We start from the raw sequence: 15,267 nt of genomic DNA on the forward strand, positions 1-15,267 counted from the left end.
CGACGCTAGGAGTCCCTGCCTCGCTGCAGGACAACTGTTGCTTACTGATAACATGTTTTCAGTACGGGACAGTAGTTCCACGGAGAGGCAGGGACTGTGTTCGGTCCGGGACATGCGGCCGAATTATGTTCTGTCCATTACGCACGTAACATGGTCGTGTGAACCCAGCCTTAGGTTATGTGCACACACAAACTCAAAAACGTCTGAAAATACGGAGATGTTTTCAAGGGAAAACAGCTCCTGATTTTCAGGCGTTTTTTAAGCCACTCACGATTTTCGCTGCATTTTTTACTGCTGTTTTTGGAGCTGTTTTTCTTTTGAGTCAATGAAAAATGGCTCCAAAAACGGCTGAAGAAGCGACATGCACTTCTTTTTAGCAACCGTTTTTTACGCGGCTGTTTTGAAAAACGGGCGAGAAAAAACGGCCCGTCGGAACAGAATTCAGTTTTTCCCATTGAAATCAATGGGCAGATGTTTGGAGACGTTATGCTTCCGTTTTTTCAGCAGTTTTTCATGACGTTTACGACCCGAAAAACATCTGAAAACACACCGTGTGAACATACCCTAATTCTTCAGTGCCTCTCTGTCTGCTGAAATCAGATATTTTCTGTTACTCTATAGTAACATATGAATATCTCTAAACACATAACATTTTGGTTTGTGGAGTTTTGTTAAGAAGTTTTCCTTGTTTTTTAAAAATACATGTACAAAAAAAATATATCCAAAAAACACATCTAATAAATAACACCACGGTCACGTTCAGACGTGGCGGAATTTTTCCGCTGCAAATGTTGGTGCAGATTTGGGGCAATTACACAACGAATCTGCAGCAACATTTGCATATTTGACAGGTAATTCAGACGTTGCAGATATCACAGCGGACTTGCCGCAGATTTCCGTTTTTGCAATGCAAATGCTGAAATCCGCAGTGAAATTCCGCTTCTTCTCTGCAACGTCATGAGCGTGGTGTGGAGGGAAAAATCTGCACCACAGCCTGATTTCCGCACAGTTATTTTCTGCAATGTCTGATTTTCTCACTTTCCTAAAAAATGTATAGAAACAAATGTAAAAAACGGATGCTGCAGAATTCCACTGCGGACTGTCCGCAGTGGAATTCTACATCAATTCCACCACGTGTGAATGTGTCCTAAGGGTATGTGCACACGCTTACTAAAAAACATCTGAAAATACGGAGCTGTTTTCAAGGGAAAACCGCTCCCGATTTTCAGTCACTCGCATTTTTTGTGGCGTTTTTTTGCGGCTGTTTTTGGAGCTGTTTTTCTATAGAGTCAATGAAAAATCTAGGTGTGGGGCAGGGCTCCCTGACCTACGATTGTACTATTGGGCAATGGCTCCTCACTCGGTTGGTCAATTGGTTTCATCATGGGTCGGTGAAGCAGTGGGTTTCCTTGGGGAAAAACATCTGTTCGGTGCCCATACATTCCCTTCCTTGGTTAATTTCGGCACACAGACCCCCTACATCAGTGCTCCTATTTTTAGTATCTCCTATCTTACCGCTCTGGGACCGCAATATTAAGAAATGGCCCATAGTAGACCTTAACCCCTTACTCCCTTATTCCATAGCCCTGCTATCCCTCCGGGAGTATCTACATCCCAGTTTCTGGCTTGGGAATCTAGTGGGCTTGTCCAGCTTAGGCATGTTATGAACGAGACTTCTTTGCCCTCCCTCCAGGCCCTTCAGGCACAAAATACTGACAGACAATTGTCCTAGTTGTCATACAATCAACTGCGTTTTTTCATTAGCTCACTTTTCTCCAGTTTCCCTTGTCCTCCACAACTCACTGACTTTTAATCCTTGCTCACTCAGTCGATGCCTCCGTCCCGCTGTGTATCTATCCTATATGGTGTACTATCTTCACTAACCAATCCAGGGTATCCTTTTTTCTTGGACTACTGGAAAGTGGACTTGGATGCACAGCTGGATAAAGAGATGCACAGCTGGAATATTTGTTCCATATCACATGCATTAACAATTAATTGCCGAGCCCAGGAAAAAAACTATAAACTGTTCTCCCACAGGTATAGATGTCCGCTTGTCGTGCACACCTATTCCCCCTTTCTGTCCCTGACACATGTTGGTGATGTCATTCCGAGAGAGGAACTCTCCTGCACATTTGGTGGGGATGCCCACTGATCTCTCTTGGGATCAGGTTTTTGAGGCCTACTACCAAGTAAGGGAAATTAGGGTAACAAACACTCCCCTTTTGGCTCTATTATCCTTTTTCAGACTTTCAGACAAGAGTAAGGAAGTAGATACTGAGATTTCTCTTGGTTGCATCTGTTGTAGCTATGATTCCTGTATACAGAATGATTATTTTTGTGACCCTCTTTGTTGTATCGTTCTTATTTCTTGCTGCTGGGGTCTGTTCTACTCTTGTTTTGTATTTTGTATGAATCTTTAATAAACCAGATTACAAATAAATGATTGCATTGTGCTAGTGGTTCAAAAATACCTTGACATCACAGATTTTCAGCCAGGGTCCAGACATTTAAAGCTTTGATTCTTAAAAAAAAGAATCTAAATATAATGCAAAATTGTATTAACAATGCAATAATTCTTACTAAGAAATGTTTTGTATGCTACTTTACATTATGGATGGGCGCATATTAATGTAGTATAGGATCATACCATATTTGATGGTACCGTTAATGAAACCTCTGCTATGTCTAGATATTAGTCATCTGTTTTAAAGTTTACATAATGCTGTCCATTGCTTTTATGGTATTTGTCTTTATTTTTTGTTATTCTTTTTCAGCGGGCTCTACCGTACAGCTTTGATTGGACAAGGACTGTACACATCCTTTAAGCATAAGGAGGGGATTGTTTATGGGGTTTTTCTTGTACTGTAAGAAAATTCTAAATAAAAAAATATTTCATTAAAAAATAAAATGTTTATTAGTCATTAGTGTGGGGCAATACAGTACAATATATTTTTACTGGGTTCAAATTTTAGAATATTGGGTCCGGTCTGTTAGAATTCCAGATGTGTCAGTTGCTCGTTCATGCTCAGCATTGATTTCTGCATACCACAGCTGGTCCATGTAAATGTGCCATATTGCAAGCCATCTGCTCAGAGAGTGCACAGTGGTTCATCTCTTTCTGACGGTGGACCATTTTATGGAACACTATAAATATTGAAATTCAGAGGCATGAAGCAGCAGATTTTTAATGTTACTCAGAGAGTCATTTAAGCCACAACCTTTGGCAGCAGCTCGCACCGTTAGAGTCTTAGTAAAATGTGCACCATTTGGTTCAGCCTCATGAACAACTTTTTCAGAGATTTCATGACTCTCCAACCCCAGGTAAAATGAAGTACAGACCCTGTGGGATCATATTTAGTGTGAATGTCACCCCGCATACAATGTGCATCAGGGATATGGACTTTCCAGCCCAGAGCTGCGTTAACCATATGTTAATGTTTTTATATTCAGAATAGATTGGATTAGGGACCAATAAAATGTCATAACTACAAATAATGGTCTTTCTGTTATAAAAAATGTACGTTTTTGCTTTGAATTATTTTTTCAAAAGCCTGAGCATTTTCCCAATTGAAAAGATAATAATGCAATGTGTTGCCAAATGTAATATCATCTTATTTATATTTTATAAGATTGTGTCGGCTCATTTTCTACTAACACGTAAACATCCTTATTAATGGCACACTGTGGTCACACAGCACCTTCCTGCGAGTAGATACCGACTTCTGTTAGGTTGAACTTAAAACCGGACACTTCTACGAAACGAAAACAGGAGATATTTCCATTGAGGCGTCTACTATACTCAGGTGAATTCTAAAAAAATGTGTTCAGTGTGTTTCCCATAAATATTAAATATTGCGCAAGGTTTGGAATCTGCAGTTTAACGTATGCAGGCAGCAGATGGGAGCTCATGATTTACATATAGAGCTGTTTATGTTGTATCAATTGGATCCGAAGCTGCCATTTTTATTGGAATTAGAAAGTTGCCGTACTAATGTACAGGATGGGAAGATTTACAAGTTTGCCGTTTTTTTCTCAATTACCAAAACAAACAATCTCACTAATGTGGCAGACCGAAGGCGAGAATTGAATTTGGCAGATTAACCCCATACAGATTTCTGCTTCTAGATTTCAGGAGGATAAACTTTGGCTGGGAATAGTCCCACGGATAGAATATTCTGACAACACACTATTGTATATTACCTCAATAGATCCGCGTGACTTGTGCGAGGTGGCAGGTTAATCAATGCGACAAACTGAAATCATTTGTACCAGATTATCTCTCCTTCCAAACTCTGACAGATGCTGTGTCCAGCTGGTAAAAAAAGTTTATAGGCGAGCTGGATCTGGGGTCTTCACACACTCTACAATGTTGGCTACCAATGCTTGTTTTAATGAGTCACGAATTGCCTGTTTATCTTCTGCTCCCTGCTGTTTCTGCATTTTCTCTTCCAGAACAATCCCAGAAACACATGCTGCTACAGACGCTGGAGCAATGTGTACAGGAATTTGAGCCAAATCATTACAAAGAACTTTTTTTTTCTTTGTGATATTAAAAAGGCAGAGGATTGCACATTGCCTAACAAATTGTTAAGTCAGATGTTTCCTGTGACATGATCAATATGGCTGAGCAGAGAAAGTTGGAGATGACTGAAACCTTAACAACTCTATGAAATTACACTGTAATTGTTGGGTTTGTTGTCCATGTTCTGGCTCTGATAGTTCTGTTCTAAACACTTTGGTTAATGATTTTATATTATGACAACACATGCCATCTACAGAGCAAGTCATCATGTTTTCACATGGACCACATAAGGGACAGATGGGCTACCAACACCAGACACACACAACACTATGCAACTTCCATCAAAACGGGCTTTCTTTAGAATGCTTCCTTTATATTCCCACCCTCATAACTCTGTGTATATATTCTAACCAGCATGCAAACTTATACGCTAACTACAAAGAGTTTTTGAGAAACTAACTCTATGCGAATCAACATTCACTTCAGTCCACTCTGCATTGCTCAGGACACAGCCTAGCATTCTCTTTCAAAATACTTTTCTTTAAATCTCCCCCAAAAAATTGTGATAAATTTGATGAAGCATGATGACAAACAAAAAAGGTTACCATATCCATAATTGACACAGAGCTGGTATTACTAAAGGTGTTATACATGTACAGATGTAGCAATCCTTATCTTGACTCTGATAACTTGCTGCAGCAGGGTAACATTACTTAAAGGCATGGTGTTGCCCGAAAAACATGTTTTTTTTTTAAAAATTAAACATTTAGTGTGTGGGTGATTAAACATTGTTCAAATTTTTTTTATTTTTTTCGCGAGTCAGGAAATATTATAAATTTTTTCTAATTTATAATACTACCCATTTTTGGTCACTAGATGGAGCTAGTTCCCAAAATTGCAGCATTGCAACATTGGGTTAAAAGCCCTCGCTCTAGTGAGCTCTCAGCATCCCCCCCCTCCTTTATCCTGGCTAGTGCCGGGATAAACGAGGGGTTTGAAAGGTTTAACCTCCTACACTGTGTGTCGCCATTTTTTGAGGTAACCCACAGTGTAGTAGGTTTACATACAGTAGTAAACACACACAAACACTAACATACATTGAAATGTCTTACCTGCTCCTGCCGCCGCGGCTCCCTCCGGCCCGTCCGCTCCCTTTGCTGCCGCTGTTCCATGTGCACAAGTCCGGAAGCCGCGACCGGAAGTAGTAATATTACAGTCCGGCCGCGACTTCCGGTCCACAGGAAAATGGCGCCGGACGGCGCCAATTTCGAATAGGACTGTGTGGGAGCGGCGCATGCGCAGTTCCCACACAGACGCCGTACACGGACGTGAATGGGACGGGAGCCGTTCACAGTCCCTATGGGACTGTGGCTGCCGTATTCCATGTCTGTGTGTGTCGTTAATCGACACACACAGAAATGGAACAAAAAATGGCAGCCCCCATAGGGAAGAAAAAGTGTAAAAATAAGAAACAGTAAAACACAAACACACAAATGAATATAAACGTTTTTATTAAAGCACTAACATCTTTAACATATAAAAAATTTATTTGTGATGACACTGTTCCTTTAAGCCATTGAAAACCATTGAAAAATTCAAGTTAAAGTTTCTTTCAACTGTGTATTTAAAGAGGATCTGTCACCAGTTAATTAATTCCCTATCTCCTAGCTAATCTAATAGGCGCTGTGCTGCTGATAACTACAGTGTTGTTTGTTTTAAAAAGAAACATTTAATATTTTAAAAATTATGAAAATATTTGTAAATGTGCTAATGTGGCTCTAATAGCCAAATAGGAGGTGACTCTTTCTTTTCACTCAGGGCAGTGTCATGTTTTCTGTATGATGCTGTCCAATCGTCATACAGTTCTCTCTTTCCTGCACAGCAACACAGTGTGATCATATAGTATACGGCTTCCATTCCTGACTGTGTTTTCACAGTCTTTGTGTTTTTGTGTCACAGCCAGAACTGTGATACTTGTGTCATATAAAAGATTAGAATCGTATCTTTCATATGCCACCAGAAGCACTGTTCTAGGTGGTCCAGAGCTTGAGATATGGCTATTTGAAGTGATCCCCCTTCCCTCCAGCCTCACTCTCTCATACTGTGTGAAGCAGCTTCATGCTGATAGGACAGTGTCAGAGGCTGTGAGGCAGCTCCACCTCAGGAGAATCGCTGCTGTTGCCTCCCAGTTGTCTAATAAAGGCTCATTTGCATAGTTAGAAAAAAGCTCATAATTTTTAAAATAATGTTTTGGGACACAATTTTCAAGACATAAAAACCCAGCAAGTCATGTCAGTCTTACTAACACAAGCCATGAATAAGGACGCAGAAGGCGTCTGAAACGCGTAGGCTACCTACCCCATTGAAACCTCTCTGCACTTCAGGACATCTTCATTCTCCTTTTTTGATCCTGTTTTAAACCGACACCATTAAACCTTGGAAATAGTTTCCTTTTAATCCTCTACAGCGCTGGATCCAATCTCTCTTCTTCCTATTGCAATTTCCTGTTCGTGTGCCGACACGAGGACCCGTGCGCAGTGATAATTAATTCTTCAAGTCTTCATACAAGGTGAGCTGGAGGCCTCCTCCCCTCTGCTCATTTGCATAGTTAGAAAAAAGCTCATAATTTTTAAAATAAATGTTTTGGGACACAATTTTCACTAGCATTATTAGTGTGACAGAACCTATTAAATTAGCTATGAGATAGGGCATTACTAAACTAGTGACTCCGCCTCTTTAATGCGTTAAAAGTCAAGTTGAGGTTCCCATGGTCAGATACGCTTCATAAAACTACGTAGCGTATCTGACCTAGAAGCCACAGCACATTGCATCTGAAAAACCCCACTACATTGTAGAGCAGTTGTTTGGGCGGAATTTCCACTGCGAAAAGCAGCGGTTCAAAAAATAAAATAAAAAGTTTATACTTACCCGGGGCAATAGTCATAGCGACCCTCCATAGTCCGTGCAATCCGGACTCCTGTGATGACGCTGCAGAACTATGATTAGCTGCAACAGTTACATGGAATGAAAAGTCCCAGTTCCCAGGAGGCCGGCCTGGAATAAGAATAGATGAAAGCGTCGCTTTGACAATGCCCAGTTGGTAAGTATAAGCTTTTTTTTGTTCATTTTAAACCAAAAAAACGTGTTTTTTTCTGGGTTGTGATTCTTGGGCGGAATCGCAGCATTTTCCCTGCAAAAGTCTCAACCCTTGGATATTTGTTGCGGGATTTACATCCCCATTGAATTCATTGCGAAAAACCCACAGCATAAATTCACATCCTGCAGATATAAAAGCTGCACTGCAGCTCCGTTTATTAAAGTTTCCACAGCGTGGGCATGAGATTATCTAGACCTCATTCACTTTTCAGCTGCTATAAATGCTGCGGAAATTTCCGCACATAATTCCGTTGTGGAAATTCCACAACGTTTACGCTGCATGGGAACCCAGCCTAAAGACTTTAAATGCAATAAGATTATACATGCAGTCAAATACCATTATTATTTAATAACATATAGAATGGATCTGTTGACTTCTTAAAAAAGCAAGACACCATCTAAATAGAATTGTAGCTCAATATAAAAAAAAAGTATGTAAACACAACATTAAATTATATGGGGGAGAAAGAAAAGAAAAAGAGAAAAGGGAACGGATAAAACGGAAACGGGATGTGAACCTGTCCAGGCAAATACAAGACACATAACATGCCAGGAGATTGGCATGTACTGTATATCTAAAAAGTAAATTGTTGGTGTCATAACTTACAAGAGATAGATTGATTGTGATATGGTTAGATCCAATATCATATCTATTAGGGGAATACAGCGAAATGGGAAAACCCCCATAGTGAAAACAAAAGCCCTCCTCCCAATAATAGCGGCTCTCGTTTGACATAAGCTCCTGCCCCCATCACTCACAAAGTGGGATGTTCTGGCAGACAATTTGTCTACAGTCAAAATCCTCCTGCCTGCCCACCTTACCTTTAATTGCTAATGCTACATGCTATGCCCATCTACGATCCAGATCCAGAAGAGCTGAGTTCAGGTGATAAACGGGGAGTGGGTGTTACCCTGTGCCACAACACACTTTATCAACCAATTTCACAATAATTAGAAAACAGCTCTTGAAGAAAATGTGGTTTAATTCCAACGTCAATGGAAGATTTATACTGTGTCTGGTAGCAGCAATGAAAATGGCTTACTATATGCATTTGAAATATTATAATTCTTTATATAAATTTACATTTAAACTATATTTAAATTACATAGATTGGTCTATAACTGTAATAATTCACATATTTTACGGATTCTTTTCTTGGTCATTAGGGAACAACCAATAATGACTAAACAGTTTCAAAGGTAATGATAACAGTCATATGTCTCCAAATAGTTTTATTTTAATTTTAAACTTAAAAAAATATATTATTTTGGAAACTAACACATAAATTAAAATCCCTAGGCTCATACACTTGACAAAGACCTGTGCACGGATCCTATACGGAAGTGTATGGAGCCTGTACGGAAGTGTATGTTGCCTGAACAGAAGTGTATGGAGCCTGTACGGACATGTATGGAGCCTGTACAGAAGTGTATGTTGCCTTTACAGAAGTGTATGGAGCCTGTACGGAAGTATATGGAGCCTGTACAGAAGTGTATGGAGCCTGTACTGAATTGCACGGATCCTATACGTAAGTGTAAGGAGCCTGTACGTAAGTGTATGAAGCCTGTACGGAAGTGTATGGAGCCGGTACGGAAGTGTATGGAGCCTGTACAGAAGCCTATGGAGCCAGTACGGAAGTGTATAGTGCCTGTACAGAAGTGTATGGAGCCTGTACAGAAGTATATGGAGCCTGTACAGAAGTGTATGGAGCCTGTACGTAAGTGCACGGATCCTATACGTAAGTGTAAGGTGCCTGTACGTAAGTGTATGGAGCCTGTACGGAAGTGTATGGAGCCTGTACAGAAGTGTCTGAAGCCTGTACGGAAGTGTATGAAGCTTGTATGGAAGTGTATTGGGCCTGTACAGATTTCACGGATCCTATACGGAAGTGTATAGAGCCTGTACGAAAGTGTATGGAAGTGTATGGAGCCTGTACGGAAGTGTATGGAGCTTGTACAGAAGTGTATGGAGCCTGTACGGAAGTATATGGAGCCTGTAGAGAAGTATATGGAGAATGTACAGAAGTGTATCAAGCCTGTACGGAAGTGTATGGAGCCTGTATGGAAGTTCACGGATCCTATACGGAAGTGTATAGAGCCTGTACGAAAATGTATGGAGCCTGTATAGAAGTGTATGGACCCTGTTCAGAAGTGTATGGAGCCTGTTCGGAAGTGTATGGAGCCTGTACAGAAGTGTCTGAAGCCTGTACGGAAGTGTATGAAGCTTGTACGGAAGTGTATGGAGCCTGTATAGATTTCACGGATCCTATACGGAAGTGTATTGAGCCTGTACGAAAGTGTATGGAAGTGTATGGAGCCTGTATGGAAGTGTATGGAGCCTGTACAGAAGTGTATGGAGCCTGTACGGAAGTATATGGAGCCTGTAGAGAAGTATATGGAGAATGTACAGAAGTGTATCAAGCCTGTACGGAAGTGTATGAAGCTTGTACGGAAGTGTATGGAGCCTGTATAGATTTCACGGATCCTATACGGAAGTGTATTGAGCCTGTACGAAAGTGTATGGAAGTGTATGGAGCCTGTATGGAAGTGTATGGAGCCTGTACAGAAGTGTATGGAGCCTGTACGGAAGTATATGGAGCCTGTAGAGAAGTATATGGAGAATGTACAGAAGTGTATCAAGCCTGTACGGAAGTGTATGGAGCCTGTTTGGAAGTTCACGGATCCTATACGGAAGTGTATAGAGCCTGTACGAAAATTTATGGAGCCTGTATGGAAGTGTATGGACCCTGTTCAGAAGTGTATGGAGCCTGTTCGGAAGTGTATGGAGCCTGTTCGGAAGTGTATGAAGCCTGTTCGGAAGTGTATGAAGCCTGTTCAGAAGTGTATGGAGCCTGTTCGGAAGTGTATGGAGCCTGTTCAGAAGTGTATAGAGCCTGTACGGCTCATTTAGTACAGAGCAGTACAGCCTCCGTGTACTGCTGTACGGACCACATCGGGCTCCCCATGTACTGAGATGTTCTCCCTTACAAGCAATATTTGCTCATGCACCTTTATAGAAGCCGTTTTGTATGAAACCGTAATACTATCATGTTTGGGAACCCTAATGTCCATTGTGATAGGTAACATCTATACTATGAAGATTATTTTATAGCTTAAAAGAGCAAAATTTTTGTTACTTATTCAATCTGCAATACAACCTGTCCCTTTACTAACTTTTATAATGTATGGAAACAATGTTTTCAAATTAAACTCTGATCCCATCCCATTTACTCAGCGATGCCAATTGAATGACAATACATACATTAGTTTTACGGCTATGTCCTGTTGTCTTAACTGTTTTAAGTATATGCTAATGGGTGAAATAAACCATGGACATAAAGTATTGGAAGCATAAGGAGTTGGTATGGGAGGCTACAACTGGCCCCAAACCATGAAATCACATTCTGTATTTGCATCTATAATGGCGTCCCTATAGGTCATCGGCTTTGAATACTGTGAATTGTATGAGGTCGCTCTTCCTGCATTGATACAGAAGAATAGAATCAGCCAGGGGAAATAAAAGCAGAAGTCACCCTTAGCTGCCCCATCCACTGTGCTCTGCCGTTCATTTCAGGGCTCCCCACTAAGATGTCACTCTCTGACCAGTTTGCTTTAAAACGACTTAATTAGCTGAAAGAAAAGCTGTGTCTGAGCATGTTTGTGTTGCCGAAAAAAAGGCTTCTTCCTTTCAGATTGCTCATGCTCCTTCTTGTCGGAAATCTAAGGTTTTGAAATGAAACAACATTCCTTTCATACAGAATTAGGTCCTTGACAACAAATTTTTCTGCATGAGAAAAACAACAGCTTATAAAGAATTTATTGAGTGAGGTACAACCCACACACCACACAACACCCACTTAGGAGGCAACAATGGTTTTAGGTCAGTGTTGCTTGTTTTTTTGTATGTTTGCTTTTTTTATTTTTGGTTTTGATAAAACAAATAACACATTGTACACTAGACTATTGTGTACTATATATTTCAATCATCATCCGGGAACTGATATTAAAACAGTTTGTAAATATTTTTTTCTTTTTTTACTATGGTTGAGCACTACGGCCCTGTTCACAGATCCTCACCACTATCACACTTTTTTAAGGCCTCATTTGTACACAGAATTTTTAAACTGCATCAAAAAGGCTTAAAAAAAAGCTAGAGTAATTAAATTGAAACGTGAATTTTTTAAGGTGTTTTTTAGTAGCATTTTTGGTGGCGTTTTTAATTTGGTGTCATATTGTACATGCTTTTTTTTCCGGAGTTTTTGAAGTCCTATAGAGAAACCTATAGGAAATGCGCCTAAAAAAAGTGCCATACCCAGAGCATGCTGCATTTGATAAAAAAAACAAAAAAACACTGGCCGTAAAATTGCCTCACAAATGCCACAGACGAACACTCTGTTGTGTGTAGTGCATTTGATATTTTACTGGTCGCACCAAAAAACGCAAAAAAAGTGCTGCAAAAAAACACAATGAAAAACGCACAAAAAAGCTGCAAAATGCTGTGAGGGTATGTTCACACGGCCTATTTTCGGGCCGTAAACGGCCTCCAACTGGCCGAAAAGTCGGAAGCAGAACGGCTCCAAACGTCTGCCCATTGATTTCAATGGAAAAAACGGCGTTCTGTACCGACGGACCGTTTTATTACGCGGTCGCGAAAAAGAAGTGCAGGACACTTCTTGGGACGTTTTTGGAGCTGTTTTTCATTGACTCTATAGAAAACAGCTCCAAAAACGTCCGTAAAAAACGCAGCGAAAATCGCGAGTGACTTAAAAAACGTCTGAAAATCAGGAGCTGTTTTCCCTTGAAAACAGCTCCGTATTTTCAGACGTTTTTGACTCAGCGTGTGAACATACCCTGAGTGTATCCAGCCCAATGCAGTTTTTTTTTAGTGATCATGGAAATTTTTTTGTTCTTTGTTTTTTTTAATAAAAGGTGTCACTGCATGTTGTAGCTGAAAACTGACTTGGTTGCCCATAGAAATCATTTCGTTTGTAACTTTCATGTTTCGCTATAGGTTACAAGGCCAGTTTTTCTGTTAGGGCTTCCCCACACACAACGGAATTTTCTGCATAAAATTTCTGCAGCAATTTCGTTGAATGTATCAGACATTCCGCTGCAGCAAAAACGCACCATTTCCTGCCGTTTTAACGGCAGAAAATGTTGCGTATTTTGCTGCGTTTTTCACAATGCAAGGAGATGGCGATATCTCCTCTGAAAAACGCTGCAATTGTAACCACAGTCCGCAGCAGAAATTGACATGCTGCGGTCTGAAGATTACGCACCGCAGGTCAATTTCTGCACTGAATTTTTACGCAGCGTGTGGATGAGATTTGTTAAATCTCATCCACTTTGCTGCTACTGTATTCTGCTGCTTTTCTTCCGTCCGCAATTCGGGACGTAAAAAACGCAGCAATTCCGCAGCGTGTGGACGAGCACAATTGTGAATTGATGCAGACTAGCTTTGGAACATTGTCACTATATGATTTATTTTAATAGAAATATATCTGTAGACTTCTACTTTACCTACTGATCTGCGTATGTTATTATAGACCATTCACTTTTCTTTTTCTCCTTCCAACTGAGACGATTGAAAGCCTTGTTGGTTTCATGCTCATACCTTATTGAGAAATACACTATAAAATGTACGTTTGAACATTGAAAAAAGTTACTTTGTCAGATAACTGTTAGGCTATGTTCACACGCACAATTAAAAATGGCTGAAAATTACGGAGCTGTTTTCAAGGGAAAACAGCCTCTGATTTTCAGCCATTTTTGAAGCAGAAAACGTTTTTTTAAGCCTTTTTCCAAACCGTTTCATGAGCTGTTTTTCAATTGACCCTATGAAAAACAACTCCAAAAACGGCTCAAGAAGTGACATACCCTTCTTTTTACACTGAATCTTTTTACGTTTTTTTTAAAACAACGGCGTAAAACACACCCTTAAACACACATTTGAATTCTTTCCTTTTACGTTTACAGACATGTCTACAAACAATACTGATCTGGTTGAGTCACATTGAGAAGGCAGAGAAAAACGTTAGACGGTACATTATAATTTTTTATCCTCAGAACTAGAATGTATAACTTAAAACAGAGAATGTTAGTCTCATCTGTTACTGACTAAACAGTGTTAATGCAAAACTGCACTAGAAATTATTTCTGAAAATATATTTAACTTTTCCGCTGAACAGCATTCTGCTGCATTGTCCACTTTGTGAGGGCTGGTATAAAACATACCAAAAAATCCATAAAGGGGTTTTCCAGCAAATAAAAATTGATGGCCTATCCTCAGGATAGGCTATCAATAGCTGATAAGTCAAGGTCCAACTCCCGGGACCACCGTCGATCGTTTTTTTTTAAGGGAGCGCTGCGGCCCCTTTATTTCTACTTGCTCACTGTGAATCGTTGACACGCATTTAGCAGCAATTCATAGGTATTGCAACCTTTTCTCCCATTCACTTCAATGTGAGAAAAGACTGCAATACCTGTGAATCGCCACTAAATGCGGGTCTACGATTCACAGTGAGCAAGAAGAAATTAAGGGAGAGCATCGTTTGTACGAGCGCTGCGAACCCCTTCAAAACAGCTGATCAAGGGGGTACTGGGTGTTGGACCACGAGCCACCGTTTGTCTACGTTCGCTAGGTTTCCTTTCTTTTTTTCACGGAAACAAAATTTCTGCAGACTGCACTTTTTCTTCTGTCAATAAAAACGGAAACCTAGCGAATGGAGACAAACGGAAAGCAACTGAAACAAAAGAATTACCATTGAAATGAATGGTAATTCTAATAGAAACATTGCTTTGCGTTTAATCTTTCGATCCTCTCTTCCTCTGACGGAAGAGAGCTAAACTGATACTAACGCTAGTCTGAACTTAGCCTTTGTTGATGGCTAAAAAAGTGACAATGACCAATAGTGATTGTGAGCAGAGTTGATGAATTCCCTATGCTTCGCTTGTGTCTCTGGCAATAGACTATAGGCTTTAGTATTTTCTGCTTGTAATACTGTAGCTGATGCCATGCAATGCAGCAAGTTTTACATGGATTCATGCAAATCATTTGAAGAATTTCACTCAAGCAGAATCTTACGGCAGGTAAGTCATAATAGAAATAATAGTAATTGCTGAGGGTTGGCTGACTTGTAGTGCAATGGTTTTCTCGTAGTCAGGACTCTGGCATAACAAGCCACCATTGACATGACAGGCTGAATAGAAGTTTGTTTTCTGATTTTCATGGTTGGGACCTTGTCTATACAAAAGTAAATACTGGTTAATAGGCATTGGTGAGTTCAAAGTAAAATGGGCAAGCTCTTTCCCTCCCCCAATTCCAAAAGGACTGTTAGGGCAGGGTTCACATGTGATTCAATCTGTTTAGTGTATTTTATCTTGTTTGAGAAGAAGAAAAGAATATGTATGTATATATGTATATATGTGTATGTATATATATATGATAGGGCGTACATATTAAATGAGTAACAATATTTTGTGATGCCACAATCATAGTGCTAAAATAAACCCGTATGCTAAATGCTAAAGTTAACACTTAGGCTGGATTCACACGAGCATGTTCGGTCCATAAAGGACGGAACGTA

The sequence above is a fragment of the Rhinoderma darwinii genome, chromosome 4, assembly GCF_050947455.1.
Source record: "Rhinoderma darwinii isolate aRhiDar2 chromosome 4, aRhiDar2.hap1, whole genome shotgun sequence".
Classification (NCBI taxonomy): Eukaryota; Metazoa; Chordata; class Amphibia; order Anura; family Rhinodermatidae; genus Rhinoderma; species Rhinoderma darwinii.